The sequence below is a fragment of the Syzygium oleosum genome, unplaced genomic scaffold, assembly GCF_021117445.2.
Source record: "Syzygium oleosum isolate NSW1041296 unplaced genomic scaffold, Sole_v2.1 Sole_v2.60, whole genome shotgun sequence".
In the NCBI taxonomy this organism is placed as follows: domain Eukaryota; kingdom Viridiplantae; phylum Streptophyta; class Magnoliopsida; order Myrtales; family Myrtaceae; genus Syzygium; species Syzygium oleosum.
This window is the reverse complement of record NW_026607544.1, coordinates 563,708-586,664: the sequence shown is the minus strand read 5'-3', so window position 1 is coordinate 586,664 and position 22,957 is coordinate 563,708. Positions and strand designations below refer to the sequence as shown.

Genomic DNA, 22,957 nt, shown 5'->3' with positions numbered 1-22,957 from the left:
AGATCGGGTCGACCATTTCGGGCATGGGAATTCTGGGTTGGGCTGGTTCGAATTTTCGGGCTTCCGGTTAGTTGTTTAGAAGTAGGTAAGTGTGTGTTGGGCTCGTATCTAAGACATTTTTTAGTCTTTTCACAAATAGTTGGGCTTGTACTTCGGTTCTGTTACGCTCCGCACCCTACGAGCTCGCAACATCGCGCCTGGTCGTTAAGTATGCGACTTCCCAAGACTAGTCGCCGACCCGATACAAACGAACTAAGAGTAACACATGCGGAAGCAACTCGAACACTCCATTCAACATTCAATTAAACGGGATAGTAAAGAGACAAATGAAACAGAACAACAAGCCACTTTATAAACATAACGTTACTTACAACGGCACACCAAGTAAGCCTTACTAGAGGCCTTCACTACAAACCACACACATACTAAAAAAGGATCGGGTGATCGATCTACTTAACTTCTCTATCAAAAGAGGGCATCCAAAAGACAGGATCCCTATCTTCACCTACCGGAAACTCCGCCAACATATGCTCCAAATCCATTGGTACCCCAAAATGTTGCGGAGGGCCATTCATGTTCATGGTCGAGGGTCTGAAAGGTTTGAGTTACAGCAATGTGAATAAATCTCAATAAGTAAACTCCCTAAGCCTCGCTTAGGATAACACGTACCTTCGGATCACCCTAATTATACAATCCTACTAACATAGCAACTCAATAGCAAAAACCTTTCCTTGGCACAACCAACTTGCAAAACATAATATATGTTCTAACAAGCACCCAACGGTATCACCACACCACACGTGGTCACCAAACACAAACAAATCATGGCATTGCATAATCATGCATATCGACATTTAATAATCCAGACATGCTCAAATATCACTCTTGAACACAAAGCATTCCCCAATGCAATTAACACTCGTAGTTGTCCAGATTATTAATGACCCCTCGGGCCACACCGAACCCCCGCCGGTCTTCCGATCTAGCCGAGCATCGCCCCGCTACTTCGGGCGTGGCAACGTTGGGGATCGAACCCCCCTCCCCCCGCGACAAGCCGGGTACCTAATGGCATTCCAATAAGGAGCATCGATCCGGCCTCCATTGCGATCGGCAATGTCTAGAACCCCCGCCTAGAAGGCATTTGAACTCCCGCTGGGCATCGTCTAGAACTCCCGCCTAGACGGAACTTGTCATGGCCATGCACGCAAACAATCACTCATTGCCAATCTTTATCTTTCTTAATTAGCTAATGCATAGTGTTTATGACGTGCATTTTCCTACGAACAAACATGTCATGAATCGCACTCATAACCATATCAAGCATCATTATCTAGTCATAAATTGCCATGATACACCAAGATTAGCCATGATTAACCACACGATCCATTATCAAGCCACAAGATCAATGTTCAAGCATAAGATCCACCATTGATCATCTATTTCGGCCACATGATTGTCATCACAGCCACACGATTAAACATTAATCACTTAATCAACCATGATTAAACTAATTAACCACATGATCCTCAATCACAACCACATGATCAAACATTGATCACCTAATCAGCCATGATTAAACTAATTAACCACATGATCATCAATCACAACCACACGATCAAACATTAATCACTTAATCAGCCATGATTAAACTAATTAACCACATGATCATCAATCACAACCACACAATCCACATTAATCGCTTAATCAGCCATGATTAAACTAATTAACCACATAATCATCAATCACAACCACACGATCCACATTAATTACACAATTAGCCACATGATTAACTATGATCACATGATTAGCCAATCTAAACCACATGATCAAACAATTAGGACATGATCAACCACATAAGCCATATGATTAACATTAAACCACATGATTATCCACTATCAACCATACACTAATCAACCCTAGATCAGACCACAATTAGCCACTAATTAGCCTACAGTCAACCACTAATCAGCCCCTAAACTAGTCAATTAGTCACCCATCAACTTAATCAAGATTTAGGAAGTTACTTACCACTAATCCTAAGCCTAAAGTGTCACTAAACTAGCTGCAACAGCCACTGGAGTGCAGTAGCTACTTTAGCGAACGACGGACGGCGGAACGGCGAAGGGTGGTTGACACGGCTTGAACGGCGGCTAGGGGCGATGGTTCACGGTGAGGTGAGGGCTAGATGGTGGCATGATGGTGGCTGAGATGGCTTGACCAAATCAAAAAGAAAATGGAGAGTGAGAGAGTGAGTGAGTGATAGAAATGGCTGATCTGAAAAATGATGGGGGAGAGAGAGAATGGCTGAATAACATCATCCAAATTATGGGTTGAGATCACTTCTTGGTCCCCAAGTCAAGATCCGAAGGTTAAGGTTGATTCTTGAAAAGGTTTCTAGAAAGGGCAATTAGGAAAATAACCAAAGCAAGAAGGGCAAATCTGTCCAATGAAATTCGGAATCACTAGGGGGTACAAAAATCAACATGCCCTTCCACTCAATCAAGAAGTCCTAGAACACTAAGGGGTGAAAATGGTCTTTTCCAATTCCCGGGCCAAAATTCACTTTTCCAAGAATTTCCAAGCAAACCGATAACTAAGCGAGCTTAATGAGGTAACGTCCAATATAATAGTTTTGATATCCTTGAAAGTTCGATACCCAAGTTCCGATTCCAATTCATAGCCAAAATTGATCAATTGCGACTTTAGTGTATCTCAAACTAACGGACGGCTTTTAGGTGTTATGCGTATTCAACCTGTGGTTGATTTGATATCAAGCTACATTTAAGTTTACTCAAACCATAGTGACCTCGGTTGTCATGTAATTGTGAGGGTCAATTATTAGCTCCGAAGGACACAATCGTTAGAAATTGGTTTAGGAATGTTTGTAATTCAAACAATAGCCAAACGGAATCACCTGCGACCCAATTGTATAATATTGGCAAATCATTCCATAACCATCCTTGGATCGGTCTATAATGACCCAAAATATCCCCTCGTCAATACTTATGGTCGAAGTGTCAATCCAGGGTTGAGTTCTTGGGTCGTGCGTACTTAATTCCTAATTAGCCATTCCCTAACGGTTAGTCTTCTCATAAGTGATCAATTCAGAGTGAGATTTAACTGAAAGTGCATAGATGAGATAATCATTTCATAAATCCCGAAAATGGATCGAAATTCAGAACGTCACATGTTCAGTCCACCCAAATTTCACCTGGTTGTGCAATGATTAGAGGGATAAAGCCATTGTAAATTCTTGAACTTTTTCGATTCATGTAATATCATCCCTAAAATTTTCTTTTAGTGCAGTCATATCATTGATTTATCTGTTTCTTTGTTCATGTTAATCCCTCTGTCAAAAATTCGGATGGAAATGCTGAATTGATCGCCCACGTTAGTGCCACGCAAACACTCTTTTCCTATCAAACGTTTAACATGGGGAAAGAAAACAAGTAAACGGGGACATGCTTAAAAAGAAAAATTTTAAAAATCACAAACCTAGAGAGAAAGAAGGGGGAGGGGAAGCTCAGCCTTGGTATAGGCAAGGTTGCGATCCTTGCCGCCGTGTGCCAAGGACCTTCTGGCGGCAGTGCACTTGACGACAAGGGTTGCTAGCCTAGATCCAGGGCGATGGCAACGCTTGGAATCTTCACCTGCTCCCTCTCTCCCAATCTCATCGATTTAACTCGATCATTATTGCAGATGGAATTGAGTAATGTCAAAGCAAAAAACTGATACGTTAGTTTATCTTCAATCACGAGGCTTTCCTAGAAAAAAAAAAAGGGCAAATGGCCAAGACTTTGGCTTTTCCACGAAAGTCATATTTGGAACATACTAATTTTGAGACTATTTTTCATCTGAAGGACATACTTGGAAAGAGCATAAGAAGTGCGATCCCCCCTTCTCTGCCCGACTCTTTGGTCTTAAGAATGCTGAAACATTATGATAGGTATAGGGAAGCCCAATCTTCTAATTCTGGTTTTATTTTGGCAGGCCGAGCTCTCAAAGGGAAAGGACGCACCTCTAGTGTACCAGTTATCGTGCCCACATTAAACCCCTGGGTAGCCGAGTGCAGAGCGGAATCCTCCCAAATGGAGAGATAGTTCGAGAGGTGAGGAATGCTGTATTTCGTGGCCCTCGCCACCGGCGACCCAGCATTCGGTATACTTGGAAACTTGTATTTCTTCAGCCTCTCCAAAGGGGAAGAAAAATTGTCGCCCAACAGGTTCAAGCTTGCTAAAAGAAGTTGACGTCAGATGGGGCCGTTTCTGGACGCAGACAGAGTTTTAAGGCTCTGAAGGGGAAGTATCTCTCTTCTCTGGCAGACATTGAAAAGATTCAAAATAAGGATATGCAATTTCTATCTTCTTGGGTGTTTTATTAACCATTTCTCCAAATCTGAGGGATTTGAATCTCGACGAGTCTACCTCCAGCGGAATTCGCGGAAAAAAAAGAGGAGAGGAAAAGATTTAAATAAAAATGGCCTTGACGAAACTACCCTTAACCTTGGTTTGGAAAGTGACACGTGAGGGGCACGTGAAGCTGAGATCCTTGTTTGAAACAAAATTGATTTCATATTGGGCTCTCTTTTGAGAAAAAAAGACGTCACTTTAGGTTTTTATTTGAACATTTCCCATATTTTTTTACTAGAAGTTTGCATAGCTTTTCAAAGGGACGGAGATCAGTGTCCGATGAATTCCATTTCATTTATATCAAGTAATGGTGACTTGGAAATGAGAATCATTCTAGTCCATCCTCTGATGTCCTTTTGGCCGTGAGACAAAGAAAAGATTTCGACAGAAGGGCCTCTAGTCTGACTGAAGAAGATGGTGGGAGATTTCATCACGATATCCCTCTTGTAAGATGGTGGATGATTTCATCCCGATGACTTTTTGAATCGCACTAATACAGAGAACTCCCTTCATCCGAAAATCACACAAGTTAAGTGAAAAAACACCCAATCGCCCCAAATACAAATCACATAATCAATCTAGTAACACATACAAGATACTCATAACAGCCAGATTTTGTGGTCGTCGAGACGACACTAGAAAATCGCCGTATAGGGCACGGTTTGAGCTAGTTCGCACTAAATACAGTCGCTACCTCGCCACTAAAGTTGCCGAAACCTCACCGCCATGCGCCGAAGGCCGCTGACACCACCGAAGCTCTCGCGGCTGCTGTTTGGTTCCAATAGCGTCAGAAGTTGAGCCTTCGAGCTCGCTTGGACAGGGCATTTGCGGATGGAAGAAGAAAAAGAGAATATGACAGAGAAAAGAGAAAAAAAATAAAGAAAAAAATGCCCCTTGACGAAAATGCCCTTGATTGTGGCTTGGAAAGTAACATGTGAGATGCACATTCTAATTGAGGCCCTTATTTGAAACTCGTATTTGAAATTAAATTTGTCACTTTAGGCCATTATTTAAAATAAGTTTCACTCTGCACTCTCGTTTAAGAAAAGAGGTCTACTTTAGGTTCTTATTTAATACTTTTCCTTTTATTTATAATTACAACAAGATACGCTCACATGTAGCTCCTTCTTGAGCATAGACGGTGAGGATGATGTTGATCAGAGGGAATAAGCCCTAGAATGTCGAGTAGAAGAAGAGTAGATTAATCTGTGAAAGTGGGAGCAGTAGTGTCGTCGCTTAAGGTATTTAGTGGTCCGAATTGAACTTGATGTCTTTCATTATTTTTCTTCAAATTTTCCTTTACGAAATAAATTTAACTTTTGTTCATTTTTAGTTTTTTCCAGAATTAAATAAGCACGTAGGAGCCATGTGGCAGCCGGAGCCAGCATGCCATTTAATAGCCACTCAACAGTCACATAAGCATTTAACAAAGGTGTAATGTGAACGCACAAACCTTAGTTCAAGAATTTGATTGCAAAAAAAAAAAAAAAATCAAGGATAACATTGCACAAACCAATAAAATAGAGATTTCCAATAGCTTTATTTCATAATAAATGATAGCTCACCAAAGAAAAGTGGGAAGTTTTTGGCATTTGTTGTCTAAACTTTAGCATCACCATGAAACATTTCTCTGGATGCTTAAGAGATGCATTATATCTCACGGACATTCACATCATTTTACTAGTGGAGACCACAATCATTGGTCTAATTGAAAATAATTAATGCAGAAAAGTGGATTGGAGAATTTTCTATATATTTCAATATATAAAAAAGTGTACATGGATAGCCTATTTATAGGTTTTATTAGAAGACTATCTAAGATAATAAGATAAACACAATATCAAATACAATCAGTCAAGGATATACAGTATCAAAGGAGATATATGCATGATCCTCAGAGATATGCAAAATCAAGTAAATTTCCTAATATCACTAACAGGTCTAGTCATGTCAATAATTCAAAAGTTTAGGCAAAGGATTAATTAAAGACATGGTTGGACTCGAACAGAACATTATGAATAAGCACTGCTTTCGTGAAAGTTGACAAACGTGATGATCAACTACTAACAAAATGAAAACCATTGGGTAAAAGATATTGCATATCTCTTTTCCGTTATTCTCTTATTTAAAAGGACTATAAGAGAAGAGAATATAATGGAATGGTTAACACTTTGTCCGTTCTTCCTACTTGGCTCGACTACATTTTCCGTTACGCAGGGGACATAGCAAAAATCATTCTCAACTTTTATTATAATTTATTCCGCATCTTCTATGATTTCGAGCATGCATTTTCCGCCTTGATGTCAAAAAAATGTCTAAATTCTACATCTTTGAGTCTAACAAACTATGGAAATTAGATTGTGCAAAGTGTAGATCTTTTGAAACCCCTTGTTGCAAAGTGTGGATAGATTTCGGAATTTGCGGATGTGAAATTAGTATTTGGGGTGAAAATCGAAGATTGGTTTTTTTGTAATTGAAGAAAACGTTTCCACCCGTTCTCATGAGGGAAATATCAACGAATTAAAAGAATAGCATCTTGACATCACTCAGTTGCATTGGATGAGCTAATGTTAGAGGTAAAACATATATTATTCAGGGCCATTTCTCTGCAAATATGGTGCCCACGAAGGTCATTTCTCTGTTAATTTACCTCTCTCACTTATGTACCTAATCAACGATCTTGATCATTCGTATTTTCTTCTTTTGTTTTTGGGTAATAGCATGGGTGGTTCCTGAATTTTTCCTTAGTATTCAATTTTGTCCGAGAAACTTTTGCGTTTCAATTTTGGTCCTTATACTTTTTAATTTGACTCAATAAATAACGGAAATTGTTGATATTGCAGTTAACACCATTAACTAGCCAATTAATATGTCGACCAGGACACCTATGTGGACATCGTAAATTAGCTGTTCGGATATGAGGCCATGTTGTGTGACCCAAATTTGAGCTCGAGCACCTTCATCAATGGAGGGTCGCGTGCAGAGAGAGAGAGAGAGGGTCGCGTGCACAGAGAGAGAGAGAGAGAGAGGGGGGGGGGGGCGCGCGCGCTTGATGAGGCTTGATGGATCGATGTCGATAGCGATGGCTGGACGGAAGGGTTTGACATTGGGAGTGACGGAGGTGAGGCACGATGGGACCACACCAGGGATGACAAAATGCTCTCTGGTATAGTGATGGCCAGCATTGCAGAGTGACCAATGATGGTGAGAATAGATGAACAGAGAAGAAGAAGAAAACAAGGAAAGAGAAAAGGAGAAAAGTTTTTTGAAAAAATAATCAAATTTAATCGAGTTGGTCACTCCACATCAAGTATGCATGATTTCCCATGTTCTGTCGTCCGCGAGCTTCAAGTCTTCTTCGCGAGCTTCAAGTTCCATGTCTGTGACCTTCAAGTCCTTCTTCAGTGCCACTTTCCACTCTCGTGCACATTTTCATCTTCACTGCCGCTCAGCTGGACGAATTTGGTGCTACATGAGGCTCTGATGGTTGCACTCATTGTTGTCGGCTAAGTTCGTATACCAGAAATTGAAATCAAACGTCAGGAAAACTAACCTGAAAGCAATACAAATAAATAAACAGAATGTTGATCCGAGCCCAATGAAGTAACTTCGTGTCCTTAAGACGAATTTGGTCCCTCAATCAGTACCCGAGGATATTGGACAAACATCTCCCAGGATAGAACGGATCTCGTTCCTCCGAAGTAGTACGTATTCAGAGGACTCCTTCGCAGAACAATCGCACAAAATGACAATGATGAAGTGAAAAATGTGTAGAGTGCGGAAAAAATAAATGCCATGAGGTGTCACTTTTCCGAACTAAACTGTTTGATTATATATAAATGGCGAAAATGAAGAGTTGCGAGTAATGAAGACTCGGTTGCGGTTCCCGTTCGGTTCGTGAATAGTAGCGAAGGTTCACTCGAACCGGTTCGGTTCGTGAACAGTCGCGAAGGCTCACTCGAACCGAAGTGGTTTTCGTTCGGGCGAACCGAACCTCACGAATAGACACGTTTGTTTGTCCAAAAAAATAAATAATTAGTTAATTTCTAACAAAACGTGTCTGTTCGGAAAAAAATAAAAAACCGATAGAGAATGGACTCGGAACCAAACCGAGCCGGCCGGACGGCAGCGGCGCGCGCGCGCGTGGGGACCGACCTAGCTTGACGTAGGTCCTCTCCTTTCCACAAAAGTGGGGTACCCCTTGGGGCCCAAACCCATTTGAGAGGCTCCTCAAAATAATCCATCTCCCATCACCTCTTCTATCCTATGTGGGACACTTTCATCCACACACTTTTCATTCAATTCTATGGGATTTGGATGCCAAAATCCCAACAATCCCCCACATGAATGAAAAGTTCGGATATCATGACTCTTCGTGTATGCATGAGATGCAAAGTGCGATTATTCCATGAGAGAACGTTGCATTGGGATAAATAGTCTGAGACTTTGAACTTTCCCTAGTGAGACCTATCGGACTTACTCGGTCAATCAGTAGACTTGATGTCTTTGAACTGTCAACCTTCGGTGTAAGTCAAGACAATAGAAATCACACAATTATCTCTCAAACAAAGTTGGTTCTCACCGTTGTGTTCGTTTTGGCCATGAACACCGCCTGGTCTCATGAGTGTTTTAGAGAATTCTGCCTTTTTCAATTCTCACAAAAGCGGCCCTCACTTCACACTCACATAGGTGATTTCTGAACATATAGTACATCACATACTTAATTCAGAATCATTAAAAGCTTTTGCTTAACCTTCACATATTAGTATTGTCTTCATCCGGGAATGAGTAAAAAATTTGACAGTACTCTACACTGTCTTCATAACTTAGTTGTCCCTTTGAACCTAGATCTTGGGATCTCCAGTCAACTAGGTAGGGTTTCCGCTATGATGACTTGTTTATAGGCCTTAAACCCATTCTCCTTGATGTTTTCGCAACCATCTCTCTAGTTAGGCCTTTTGTCAATGGATCCACAATATTATCTTTTGACTTCACATAGTCAATGGTGATAATTCCACTAGAAAGAAGTTGTCTTACTGTGTCATGTCTTCGACGTATGTGTCGAGACTTACTGTTATACATGACATTCCTTGCCCTTCCTATTGCCGCTTGACTGTCACAATGTATACAAATAGCGGGCACTGGTTTAGGCCAATTAGGAATATCTTCCAAGAAATTTCGAAGCCACTCTGCTTCTTCACCGGCTTTATCCAAAGCAACAAATTTTGATTCCATAGTGGATCTAGCAATACAAGTTTGTTTGGATGATTTCCAAGACACTGTCGCCCCACCAAGTGTGAATACATATCCCCTTGTCGATTTTGTGTCTTTAGTGCTGGTTATCCAATTTGCACCACAGTATCCTTCAAGTACCGCTGGATATTCTGTGTAATGCAAAGCATAATCTTGAGTATGCTTTAAGTAGCCCAATAAACGTTTCATAGCTTTCCAATGATTTTCATTTGGACTAACTGTAAATCGACTTAGCTTGCTCACAGCACAAGCTATGTCCGGCCTAGTACAGTTCATGACATACATTAGACTGCCTAGTATACTAGCATACTCATTTTGAGCTTTGTTTTCACCAGTATTCTTTGAAAGATGTAAATTAACATCTATCGGAGTCTTTACTGGTACAATATCTAGATTCTTGCACTTTCCAAGAATCGTCTCAATATAATGGGACTGTGATAGAGCTAATCCTCCAGATGTCTTATGGATTTTAACTCCTAAAATAACATATGTAACCCCCATATCTTTCATATCAAATTTACTTATGAGCATGCGTTTGGTCGCCTTAACAACCTCACTATCGCTGCCCATTATAAGCATGTCGTCTACATATAAACACAAAATGGTAAAACCATTATGAGTGTTCTTAACATATACACATTTATCACACTCATTAATCTTAAAACCATTCGACAACATGACTTGGTCGAATTTAGCATGCCATTGTTTTGGTGCTTGTTTCAATCCATAGAGTGACTTGATAAGCCGACATGCTTTCTTCTCTTGTCCTGGAACAATGAACCCTTCGGGTTGTTCCAAATATATTTCTTCTTCCAAATCCCCGTTTAAGAAAGCTGTTTTCACATCCATTTGATGGATTTCAAGCTTATACACCGCTGCTATGGCAATTAACATCCTTATAGATGTAATTCTAGTAACAGGTGAATAAGTATCGAAATAATCAAGACCTTCTCGTTGCTTGTATCCTTTTACTATAAGCCTAGCCTTATATTTATCAATAGTACCATCCGCTTTCATTTTTCTCTTGAAAATCCACTTACATTGTAGTGGTTTATTACTAAGAGGAAGGTCAGCCAATTCCCATGTATGGTTTGACAAGATGGATTCAACTTCACTATTGATAGCTTCTTTCTAGAACGGAGCTTCTGGCGATGTCACAACTTCTTTGAATGTCCGAGGCTCATTCTCTAACAGATACGTTAAGAAATCAGGTCCAAAAGACGTGAAAGTCGTTTGTCTTTTACTACGTCTAGGTTCATCCTCCATTGGATCACTTCTAGATATAGTATCTCGAGGCCTCTTATTATTATCAATTGGCTAATATACGATGTTATACGGAAATATATTTTCAAAGAACGAAGCGTCCCTTGATTTAATGATCGTATTAACATGTATATCTGGGATCTCTGACTTGTGAACAAGAAAACGATATACATTGTTATTCTGAGCATATTCGATAAAAACACAGTCAACAGTCTTTGGTCCTATCTTAACCTTTTTAGGCTTAGGAACCGCAACCTTAGCCAAACACCCCCACACTTTGAGATAATTCAAGTTAGGCATTCTACCTTTCCATTTCTCATAGGGAGTTTGTTGTGTCCTTTTGTGGGGTACTCTATTTAAAATAAAATTTGCTGTTAAGACAGCTTCCCCCCACAAATTCTGCGGTAAACCAGAACTGTTCAACAATGCATTCATTGTTTCCTTTAGGGATCGATTTTTCCTTTCCGCCACACCATTTGATTGTGGTGTATAAGGAGCAGTTATTTGGTGAACGATACCAAATTCAGTACAAATTTCCTCAAAAGAAAATTCATATTCACCTCCTCTATCACTTCTTATCATTTTAATTTTCTTATTTAACTGAGTTTCAACTTCAGATTTATATGTTCTAAAAGCATTAACAGCCACATCTTTGCTACTAAGCAAATAAACATAACAATACCTTGAATAGTCATCTATAAATGTGATAAAATACTTATTACCACCTCTTGACGGTATTGATTTCATATCGCATATATCTGTGTGTATTAAATCTAAAGGTTCTGTAACTCTATTATCTACGGAATGGAAAGGAAGCTTAGAAAATTTAGATTCCACACACACTTGGCATTTCTCACTTGGACAGTCAAACTTCGGCAACAGTCCCATATTCATTAATTTCTTTATCGACTTATAGTTAACGTGTCCTAGTCTATCATGCCAAATATTAGAAGACTCAAGCACATAAGAAGAAGCAACTTTATTCAAATCATCCTTGGTTACAACAGTCATTACATTCAGCTTGAACAAACCATCACTCAGATAACCCTTTCCTACATACATCTCATTTTTGGAGAGTACAAACTTATCAGATACAAAAACCAACTTGAAGCCATTCTTGATAAGGAGAGATTCAGACACTAAATTCTTGCGAACATCTGGCACATGCAGAACATTATTTAGTGTCACAATCTTTCCAGATGTCATCTTCAGAGCAATCTTTCCGACACCTTCAACCTTAGAGGTTGATGAATTACCCATATAAATTTTTTCATCACCCCCCACAGTTGTGTAGGACGAGAACTTCGATCTGTTTGCACAGATATGACGAGTTACTCCAGTATCAATCCACCACTCCTTGGGGTTTCCCACCATATTACACTCGGATATCATAGCAGTCAGATTGATATCATCAACACCATTGGAAATCTCTTCCATCACATTAGCCTGAGTTTTCTGTCTTTTCTTGGCTCTGTAGTCTTTGGCTCGATGTCCAGACTTGCCACAGTTGAAGCATTTGCCAACGAACTTCTTCAGGCCTTGGGTGAATCCCTCTCCAGACTTGCTAGGCATTTTCCTCTTCTTGTTGGGTTTCGATCCTTCTTCAACAACATTGGCCTTTGAAACCTCTAGGTTCTTTCCAACTTTCTTCTCAGAGAGCCTATTGTCTTCCTCAATCCTCAACCGAACAATCAAGTCTTCAAGTGACAACTCCTTTCTCTTGTGTTTGAGATAATTTTTGAAATCTCTCCAGGATGGTGGCGGTTTTTCAATGAAGGCAGCCACTTGAAATGACTCACTTAGAGTCATTCCTTCAGCATGAATATCATGCATAATCACTTGAAGCTCTTGAACCTGACTTAAGACGGTATTTGAATCAATCATCTTGAAGTCCAGAAATTTACCGACAATGAATTTCTTCAATCCGGCGTTTTCGATTTTGTATTTCTTGTCCAGACTATCCCATAACTCTTTAGCCGTTTTTAGCGGACTATAGACGTTATAGAGAGTATTGTCCAGACCGTTGAGGACATAGTTACGACACAGGAAGTCAGAATGCTTCCATGCATCCACAGCAGCAACCTTTTCTTTATTTGTCTCTCCAACGTCCAATTTAGGACCATCCTCATTGAGGAATCTAGCCAAGTTCAAGGTCGTGAGATAGAACAACATCTTTTGTTGCCATCTCTTGAAATCCGTACCATTGAACTTTTATGGCTTTTCTCCGTGATTCGGAATAGGGTTGACCGGAGTCGAAGTCGAAGCCATTTCTGAAAGTAAAAACATAACATATTCACGAACAGAATCGGAAATATATGACTACGAACAGAATCGTTTGTTCATGAACAGAATTGAAAATTTTAATATGAACAGAAACGAAAAATTTGTTCACGAACAGAATTGAAAAATTGTAACAGGAGCAGAATGTATGAACAGAAACGCATTCTGAATACGAAATTTCCGAATATTGTAATAGAATTTCAACACAAGCAGAATTGAACGATGTGATAGAAATTCATCAAAAACTAAGCGAATATACGAACAACAAAGGTTCGACTTAAAGGAACGGCAATCTAGATATTTGACAGAAAAACTCAATGAACAACGCATAAGAATACGCAGACCATGCAAATCATTATACGAACAAAACCGAAGATAATTGAAAACGAAATAACATTTCAACGAAAATTCGTCTTAAGATTGTTGTCGGCTAAGTTCGTATACCAGAAATTGAAATCAAACGTCAGGAAAACTAACCTGAAAGCAGTACAAATAAATAAACAGAATGTTGATCCGAGCCCAACGAAGTAACGTCGTGTCCTTAAGACGAATTTGGCCCCTCAATCAGTACCCGAGGATATTGGACAATCGTCTCCCAGGATAGAACGGATCTCGTTCCTCCGAAGTGGTACGTATTCAGAAGACTCCTTCGAACGCAACTTCGCAGAACAATCGCACAAAATGACAATGATGAAGTGAAAAATGTGTAGAGTGCGGGAAAAATAAATGCCACGAGGTGTCACTTTCCAAACTAAACTGTTCGGTTATATATAAATGGCGAAAATGAAGAGTTGCGAGTAATGAAGACTCGCTTGCGGTTCCCGTTCGGTTCGTGAACAGTAACGAAGGTTCACTCGAACCGGATTGGTTCGTGAACAGTCGCGAAGGCTCACTCGAACCGAAGCGGTTTTCGTTCGGGCAAACCGAACCTCACGAACAGACACGTTTGTTTGTCCAAAAAAATAAATAATTAATTAATTACTAACAAAACGTGTCTGTTCGGAAAAAAATAAAAAATCGATAGTGCGGGGGGGGGGGGGGGGGGGGGTGGGGGGCCCGACCTAGCTTGGCGTAGGTCCTCTCCCTTCCACAAAAGTGAGGTACCCCTTGGGGCCCAAACTCACTTGAGAGACTTCTCAAAATAAACCATCTCCCATATCCTCTTTTATCCTATATGGGACACTTTCATCCACACACTTTTCATTAGAATTCATTCAATTCTATGGGATTTAGATGCCAAAATCCCAACACTCATTAACTCCATCAGTCGCGGGAGGCATGGGCCTGAACTCAAGCTCTGGAATCACGAGCTAATCGCTGAAGAACAGGTACGAGTGGTGTGGCTGTTGGTGTTTAGTTGAATGTAATCGCGTGATTTATCTTTGCGGAGTTAAGCATGAGCTCGAGCTCTAGCTTCATATGGTAATAACTGTATAAGGGTCTGCTTTCTTTTTAAATTGTTTGACTATTTGAAAGCCTAGTCTAGTTATGTTGCTATGCTTCTGTGGACTGCCCGACTCAGTGTAATCATATGATGTCGTGTTGTGCATCTGTTAGTTGGGGTATTGCAAGAATTATGTATATTTGGTGAGCTGAATTAAGATTAGGAAGTTAACAAAATTTGGGAAACACAGTTTACAGCTTTGATGGAGAACGGTAATGTAAATTTTTGCAGTCGACCATCTGAGGATCGAACCGAACCATTCCCATGAATGTTACTGCAGAGCGAACAAAGCTTCCTACACAGGATGCTGAGCATCTTCTCATGAGGAGTTTGTAAGTTTATTTTTAAGGTTTGAATAATTCTTGTATTCAACCATAGATAGTTTTATACAACAAGTGGTGGCTGATTTGAATCAGCATTTCTTTTTATTCTTTTAATGTTGATGCTAAGTTCTGCAGTAAATTGTTTTGAGCATGCTTGATCCCATTTGTAAGGAGTTGAGTAGTTCGATACTAAGCAGTTGTGCTCACTGAAGAAGAATAGGAACAGAAGTAAGGACTTTCTGAACGAGTTTAGGATTGGATTTTGTGGATGGCACGAAAGCGGAATCAATTTGAGAGTTTAGAATTTATTTTCAATAAACAGGGGATTATCGTCTTCTACTTAAATATTGGTGTAGTAAACCTTATCAATTGTTGTATAATTAAGGTATGAACCGCACAATGAGCAATTGTTCCAAGTTCTTGAGCACGCTCTTTGGCGCAGGGCCTCAGGCTTGTCATCGGCACCCTGATGATGGACCAGCAGTTGGCGACCATCCTTGGGTTGATGCTCATGCTCTTGTTCCTCGTTGCCGACGGGTACTACGTCAAAAACGTGCCTCCCTTCATTGCTTGGATCAGATATCTTTCAATTAGCCACTACACATACAAGCTCTTGATGGGGCACAGTTCAAGCCTGAGGACGCATACCCCTGTGGTGAGTCTTCATGCTTGGTTAGGGACTGTCCAGGGATCAAGAAGGTGGGGCTTGATGGGCATGTTGTCGAGGAAATCGCATTGGAGATAATGTTTGTTTGGTGTAGGCTCATTGCCTCCATTGTATGGATGAGGATTGGGATGACCAAGAGAAGAAAGTCGCAAGTGTTTTTTTTTTTCCAACTTGATCGGGCAGTCCATCGTCCTCGCGATCCATCATCGATACCGTCAAGTACAACAGCAAGCGATGATGATGCGCAATTGACTTCGGTTCCTTAATATTCTCTGTGTCGATCTGGTGCTGGGACGTTTGGAGTTGTTAGGTTAAGTTAATTGCAGGATTGTCCATTGTGACAACAAGAAACAATAAGGACTGTGTGAGATCAGTTTCGTTATTCGGATGTTAATCTGGTGCATGTATATTGAAGGTGGTGTTTCTGTATGATCCTCTTTGGTTGTTTTTAGTGCTCTGTGTGGTGTTTTCCATCCATCGGGTTTACCTAATGCCTTCTCCATTCAGTCGACAGTCCTTCTGTACTTGCAAGTGGAATCAAGCGCCATCCATGAGTCTCTATTTCACAGCCTTTGTCATTAACTGGTTGTCAACACAGGCAAATTTACTTTGAAAGTTCGGACTTGGGAGGTGCAGAACCCCAATATTAGTTTGGCTTTTCAAGGAGTCCACGGTATTCATAATGTTTGCCTAATGCATACTGTTAGAAGAAATGAACCACCATTTATTTTTATTCTTTTAATGTAAAAGAGGATTACTTTGAGTTATTCATGCTTGTAGACTGACCGCCACTGTTTCTGGTGTAAGAATAGAAGAGCTTCGGATGTGCGTCAGTGTGCTGTTGCTCAAAAACTTGGATGGTGTAATTGCTTGCACCTTCTCTGCTCTAGCATACGTAATGGAAAACTGATTCTCAGGCATTTACCTTATTTGACAGGAGTCTAACCATTAGAATCTCAACTCAGGTTCTAAGTAGCTAAGTGTATGTTGGGCTCGTATCTAAGACACTACTGAGTCTTCTCATAAATAATTGGGCTCGTACTTGGGTTCAAGCAACCCAAATTTCACCTGGTTGTGCAATAATGAGATGGATAAATTCATCATGAATTCTTAAACTTTTTCGATCTTTGCAATATAATCCCTAGACTTTCTTTTGGAGCAATCATATCCTTGAATTATATGTTTGTTTGTTGATATTTATCCTTCCGTCAAATATTCAGATGGAAATGTTGACATGGTCGCCAACATTAGCGCCATGTAAAAACTCTTTTCTTATCAAACATTGACATGGAAAAAAAAAACAAGTAAATGCTGACATGCTTAAAAAGAAAAATTTTAAAAACTCACGAATCTAGAGAGAGAGAGAGAGAGAGAAGGGGGAGGGGAACCTCGGCCTTGGTATAGACAAGGTTACAAATCCTTGCCACTGTGTGGGGAAAAATGTCTAAAAAGTCCAAAACCTATTGTACGAAGATCAATCAGTCAAAAACCTTCAATTGTGCCAATTTAATCTTAAACTTTTTGTTGATTTTGACGACCTACCCCTCAAGGACCACCTATGGGACCCTCCCTAAATCCATACATCGCGTAACATTGATTATTCTATTTTAGAGTCACTACTAGCCATTGATAAGGTCGGCTAGAAACCTTAAAATCGAAACGCAGAAGTATTGTCTCAATGCATGCGCAACTAGAGATTCTTAAGAACATAAACTTGATTACACTAGCGATTTAACTAGTACCCTTTCGGTACCTAAACTTGACTATTTACTAATCCAAAGTGTTAGGGCAGTCTTTTACTAATCAAGAGTCCTAAATTTCGTCTTAACCATTCTAAAAAGAAAAAATAACAATCAATGTATTTAAAATGCGCAATCAAGTGTAATCAAAATGAAAGTGGATAAACAACGACCTAGCATCGTCTCTAAAAAAAAATAATAAAAAAAAATTCCTAAGGTAAAGTCCTAAATACTTAGGATGTGTTTGGCAATCATTCTGTTTCCGAAAGCTGATTCTGCTTAAAAATGATTCTTTTTTATTCCGTGCTTAGGAACAATTTCTAAGCATTTGATGGCGTTTGGTAACTATCCAAAATTTCTATTCTTAGAATAGAAAAAGAACAGAAATGCATTCAGTAACTGCACAAATTTTTTTTATTAATAATATTTTGAATTTTTTAATATTTCTTTCTTTTTTTTCTTTTTTTCTCCTTCTCCTTCCTTGGCCATGGCCAGGTCGCCGGCTAGCGGCCTGGGCAAGGGTCGCCCACGTTGGATCTGATGAGGGTCGCGACGCCCTCGCCGGTCCTGGCCGTAGGCCAAGAAGAAGAAGAAAAAAAATTCTTTTCCATTTCTGATTCTTGTTCCCAAAGTCAAGAAATTACTTTTTTTTGCTTCTTTATTCTGTTTCAAAACTTATTTTGGGAACAAATTTCTGCAAATTTATGTCTGGGAACAAAAAACTTACCAAACGGATTTCTATTCCAAAACTGATTATGAAAACAAAAAAACAGAAATAGTTACTATTTGGCAACTTGCCAAACGTGCCCTTATTCAATTTTGGAATCAAATTTTATTCAAGCCTAGAATGTTTATTAAAAAACCCTAAACTAGATGGATTCTAAATTTTTTAGCTTTTCCATATTTTTATTTATTTATTTGAATTTTTATTATTTTCGAATTTTTTATTTTTTGGAATTTTTATTTTTTATGGATTTTTTTATTTCTGAAAATGGACTTCAGACCGGGTCCAGGGAACCCGGTCTGAAATGTCGGTCTGACCGACCGCGGGTACGGGTTGAGTCCAAAAATCGGATCGGCTCAAGGCCCAGTCCAAATTCTGAAAATTTCAGTATTTTATTCATTTAGTCTCAATTCAAATTCAGCCTAGTCACACTAAAATTGAGCCCATTTACCTGACTTGACCTCCGGCCCACTACACTTCCAATCCGACCCAGACCACAATTTGACCCGGATCCGACCCGGTTTTAACCCGACTTCATTATATCTAAAATTTAATATTTTCTGATTTTTTTATTTTTATTTTTATTATTTCTATTATTTTTATTGTTTTTTCTTCTTCTTTTTATTTCCTATTTTGGTCTTCTTCTTCACGTCCTCCACCGACTTCACTGCACTTTTTCACCGTGAATTTCATCATCCGAATGTCCAAGCCGAAACTTTGGCCTGTCGTCGGCCACCGACGCGGCCTTCCATTTCTGGCCATCACCAAGCCATCTTCACTGGTCTTCATTCGCAACCATCAATGGGCCAACGACAGTCACGGCCATCATTCATCAACGTCGGTGATCATATTTTATTTTCCGGTCATCAAACTTCCGACCACAACAACAGATTCTAAATCTAAACAAACAAACATACACATGAAACAGAGATAGAAAACTAACGGTAGCGGCCTCAAACCACGGGCACATCTCCGGCGAGAGGAATGAATTTCCGACAGAGGAAAGATGACGGCCAACTCAGACAACGATGTTTATGCTGTAAAAAACAAAGAAAAAAATACAGATTTAGTCATGTTCAACAATGATGAGAACTAATCAAGCATAAAAACCGAGTTCCAAGCATTGATTTTGCAAAAAGCCACTCGAATCTCCATTTAGACATTTCGTCGAACATGTGATACGCAAGTTATGATACATGTTCTAGAGTGAGATTCCATTCAATTTACGACTCAATTGTGATGTATAAAGATCTAAATCAGCGTAATTCATTTCGATTCCATCTCAGTTTACCATAACTCGCTCAGAAATTTCACAATCAAGCTCGGTGCTCTAAGCATCTAATATTTCATTCGGACACTTCAGCGAACAGTTAGCATGCATTGCGCAATATGAATTCCAGATTAACATTCAATGCAATCTAAGGCCAAAATCATGATCTATCAATCAGGAATTATCATTATCTTCAACATATCACTCTCGGTTTCACTCGATTAAATCGTAAGTTCACCGATTGAGCTCAATGACATGATTCCCGAGAAACAGGGGACAATAAAAGCAGAATCGGAGAAGTTTACCTGACTAGAAACGGAACTTCAATCAGCGACGTCAAGGGACGTCCGGCCATGCTTTTTCTTTCTCAACGGATGAACTGTGATTCCAAAGTCTCTGGCGGTCTCCGGCGACGATGAATGGAAGAGGGAGGGGAAGAGATTTGTCCGGCACCCTCTTTCCGATCAAAAGGCTCAGCTATTTCTAGAAGGTTTCTCGTGAATTTGCTCCGGTCACCCACTGTTTCCTCACCATCGCTCGCTCTCCTTCGCTCTCCCGCATCCTCTTATCTCATTCTCGCGTCACAAGCGCGAAGGAGGAAAGAAAGCTCAAGTTGGGCCAGGTGAAGCCGAGACGGGCCAAAAGAGAAAAAAGGACCAGAAAAGGAGTGGACTGGGCTGGCTAAATTGAGAAAACTAATAAAAAAGGCTGGGCCAATGAATCAATTAGGCGTGAATGGGCCGAATTAAATCGGCAATTTTTTTTTCTATTTACTGTATTTTTTATTTTTATTTAACAAAAAATGAAGTGCCGATACCGATTTACCAATTTAGTCTTAAACCTTTTGATGATTTGCTAATTTAGTCCTAATCCCTTTGATGATTGGTAATATAGTCATTTCGGCCAAATATCCAAATTATAGATTTATGACTAAATTATCAAATCTTTAATATGTTTAGGACTAAACCGATACAATTGAAAGGTTTATGACTAAATTGGCAAATCATCAAAAAATTTATGACTAAATTGGCACAATGAAAAGATTTAGGACTGAATTGGGCACCTTATAATAGGTTTATGACTTTTTTTATCATTATCCCGCGTGTGCTAGGCACGTTTCGGGAGCAGTGCACATGACGGCGTGGGTCACCTCATCGTCATGTGTAGGCCCTCGTTCGCCAGTTGTGCTCGTACTGGCATTGGCTACTTGCCTAGATCCAGGGCGGTGGCAACACTTGGGGATCTCCACTTGCTCCATCTCTCTCGATCCCATCGATTTAACTCAATCGTTCTTTCTGTTGGAATCGAGTAATGTCAAAGCCAAAAACTCACATGATCGTCCATCTTCAATCATGAGCTCTCTCTCTCTCTCTCTTCCCTTCGTGTGTGCTTTTACATACTCACACGTAGTTCCTTCTCGAGCATAGAAGGTGAAGAGTGTTGATTAGAGGGAAGAAGTCCTAGAATGTCGAGTGGAAGAAGAGAAGTTTAATCTGCGAAAGTGTCATTGCCTAAGCTCGACGGGGTCCAACCACTCTCTCCGGTGATTGGTTGTCGATGCTCTGCTCGGCGCTCTATGGTTACACTATCGGTGATCCGAATTGAGTTTGTTCTCTTGTTTTCTTTTTCCAAATTCTTAAACTTTTGTTCCTTTTCAAATTTTCCAGAATCAAATAAGCACGTAGGAGCCATGTGGCAGCCACGTGGGAGCCAACATGGCATTGAATAGCTACTTACAGGGCACAATTTAACAGCCACATAAGCATTTTCTTTTGTTTTTCGACGGAAGTATCAATGAGACCAAACAAACCATAATTTAAGAATATGATTGCATAGAAAAAAAATCTAGGAATTACATTGCACAAACTGATAAAGTTTAAGAATTTTCGGTAGCTTTACTCCATAATAAGATGATAACTTGCAAAGAAAAGTGCGAAGTTTTTGGGATTTGTCATCTTTAACTTTAGCATCGCTAAGAAACATTTCTCTCGATGCCTAAGAGATGGATTATACCTCACATAAATTGACGTCATTTTACTCCGTGGAGGCCACAATCATTGGTCTGATTAATACAAAATTTAGGTAAAGCAATAATTAAAGACATGGTAGGGCTCGAACAGAAGAACATCACGATTAAGCACCGTTGTCGTTAGAATAGAACTTGGTACTAACCTAAATACTAAATTAGTGGGGTAAACGTGAAAGTTGACTTTATGACTTTTGGTGTACCGACGTGATGATCCATACCGACAAATTTCAAGCTACTAACAAAATGAAAATCATTTGGGCAAAAGATATCGCATATCTCTTTTCCGTAAGATACAAATTATACTTCTTTTAATATATATATATATATATATATATATTTGTGTGTGTGTTTTTTTATATATACCGTTTATTCTCTTCTTTAAAAGAACTATAAGTGAAGGGAAAATAACGGAATGGTTAATCCTTGGGAAAATTACCCCATCGGTCCTGAACCTATAGTAAGGATGCCAGTTCAGCTTTGAACTTTTCAAGTTTGCCAATTTTGTCCTAAACTTTTGCGCAAAATTTTAATATAGTCCGTCCGGCCAAATTTCGTTGAAAACCATTGATGTGGTCAGAAGGACTACATTAAAATTTTGCACAAATATTTATGACTAAAGTGGTAAAATTAGAAAGTTTAGGACTAAAATAGCATCCGTACAATAAGTTTATGACTGATTATAATTTTTCCCGTTAATCCTTTATTTGCGCTTCCTATGTGGTTCAACTACGATTTTCATTATGCAGGTTAAATAACAAAAATCATTCACATCTTTTTATTATAATTTATTCCGCGCTTCTACTATTTCGAGCATGTCTTTTGCGCGTTGATGTCGAAAAAGATCTAAATTTTACATCTTTGAGTCTAGCAGACTTTTTAAAAGATTTGTTTCTGTAATTCACTAGAAAACATTTGTACTAGTTTTGATAAGGGATATTGAAACAAATCAACAGAACAGCATCTTGACATCACTCAATTGCATTGGATGGTCTAATGTAGAGGTAAAACACACATTATTCACTTCCATTTCTCTGCAAATATGATTCCCAAAAAGGACACCTCTCTCTGTTAATTAAGCTGTCTCACTTATGTACCTGATCGAACAATCTTGATGATTCGTATTATCTTCTTTTGTTTTTGGGCAACATGATGGGTGGTTCCTGAACTTTTCCCTATTTTTCAAAGTTATCCCGAAAATATTTGGCAATTCAATAGTACTTATACTTTTTAAATTTGACTCAATATTGTTGTTCAATTAAGTAGATTAACGAAAATTGCTAATGTGGCAGTCAATATTATTAACTAGCCATTTAATATATCGATGTGCACACTTACATGGACACTGTTAGCTAGCTATTCAATTTAGACCAGATATGATGTCAGATCGTGCGACCCAAATTTGAACTTGAGCACTTCCACCAATTGAGGTCACATGCCTAGTCCCAACCTCCATTGGAGGTCGGAGAGAGAGAGAGAGAGATAGAGAGGGGTTTGAGCTAGGCGCGGAGGTTCGGCACAGAAGTGATGGCGGTGAGGCACGACAAGACCACGCCGTG

General features: G+C 39.5%; 1 protein-coding gene across 1 annotated transcript in view; it reads left to right on the top strand.

The window, feature by feature from the left end:
• Positions 1-22,957, top strand: part of LOC130137084 (disease resistance protein L6-like) — a 55,322-nt gene that overhangs the window by 10,216 nt on the left and 22,149 nt on the right. The window lies entirely within an intron of this gene.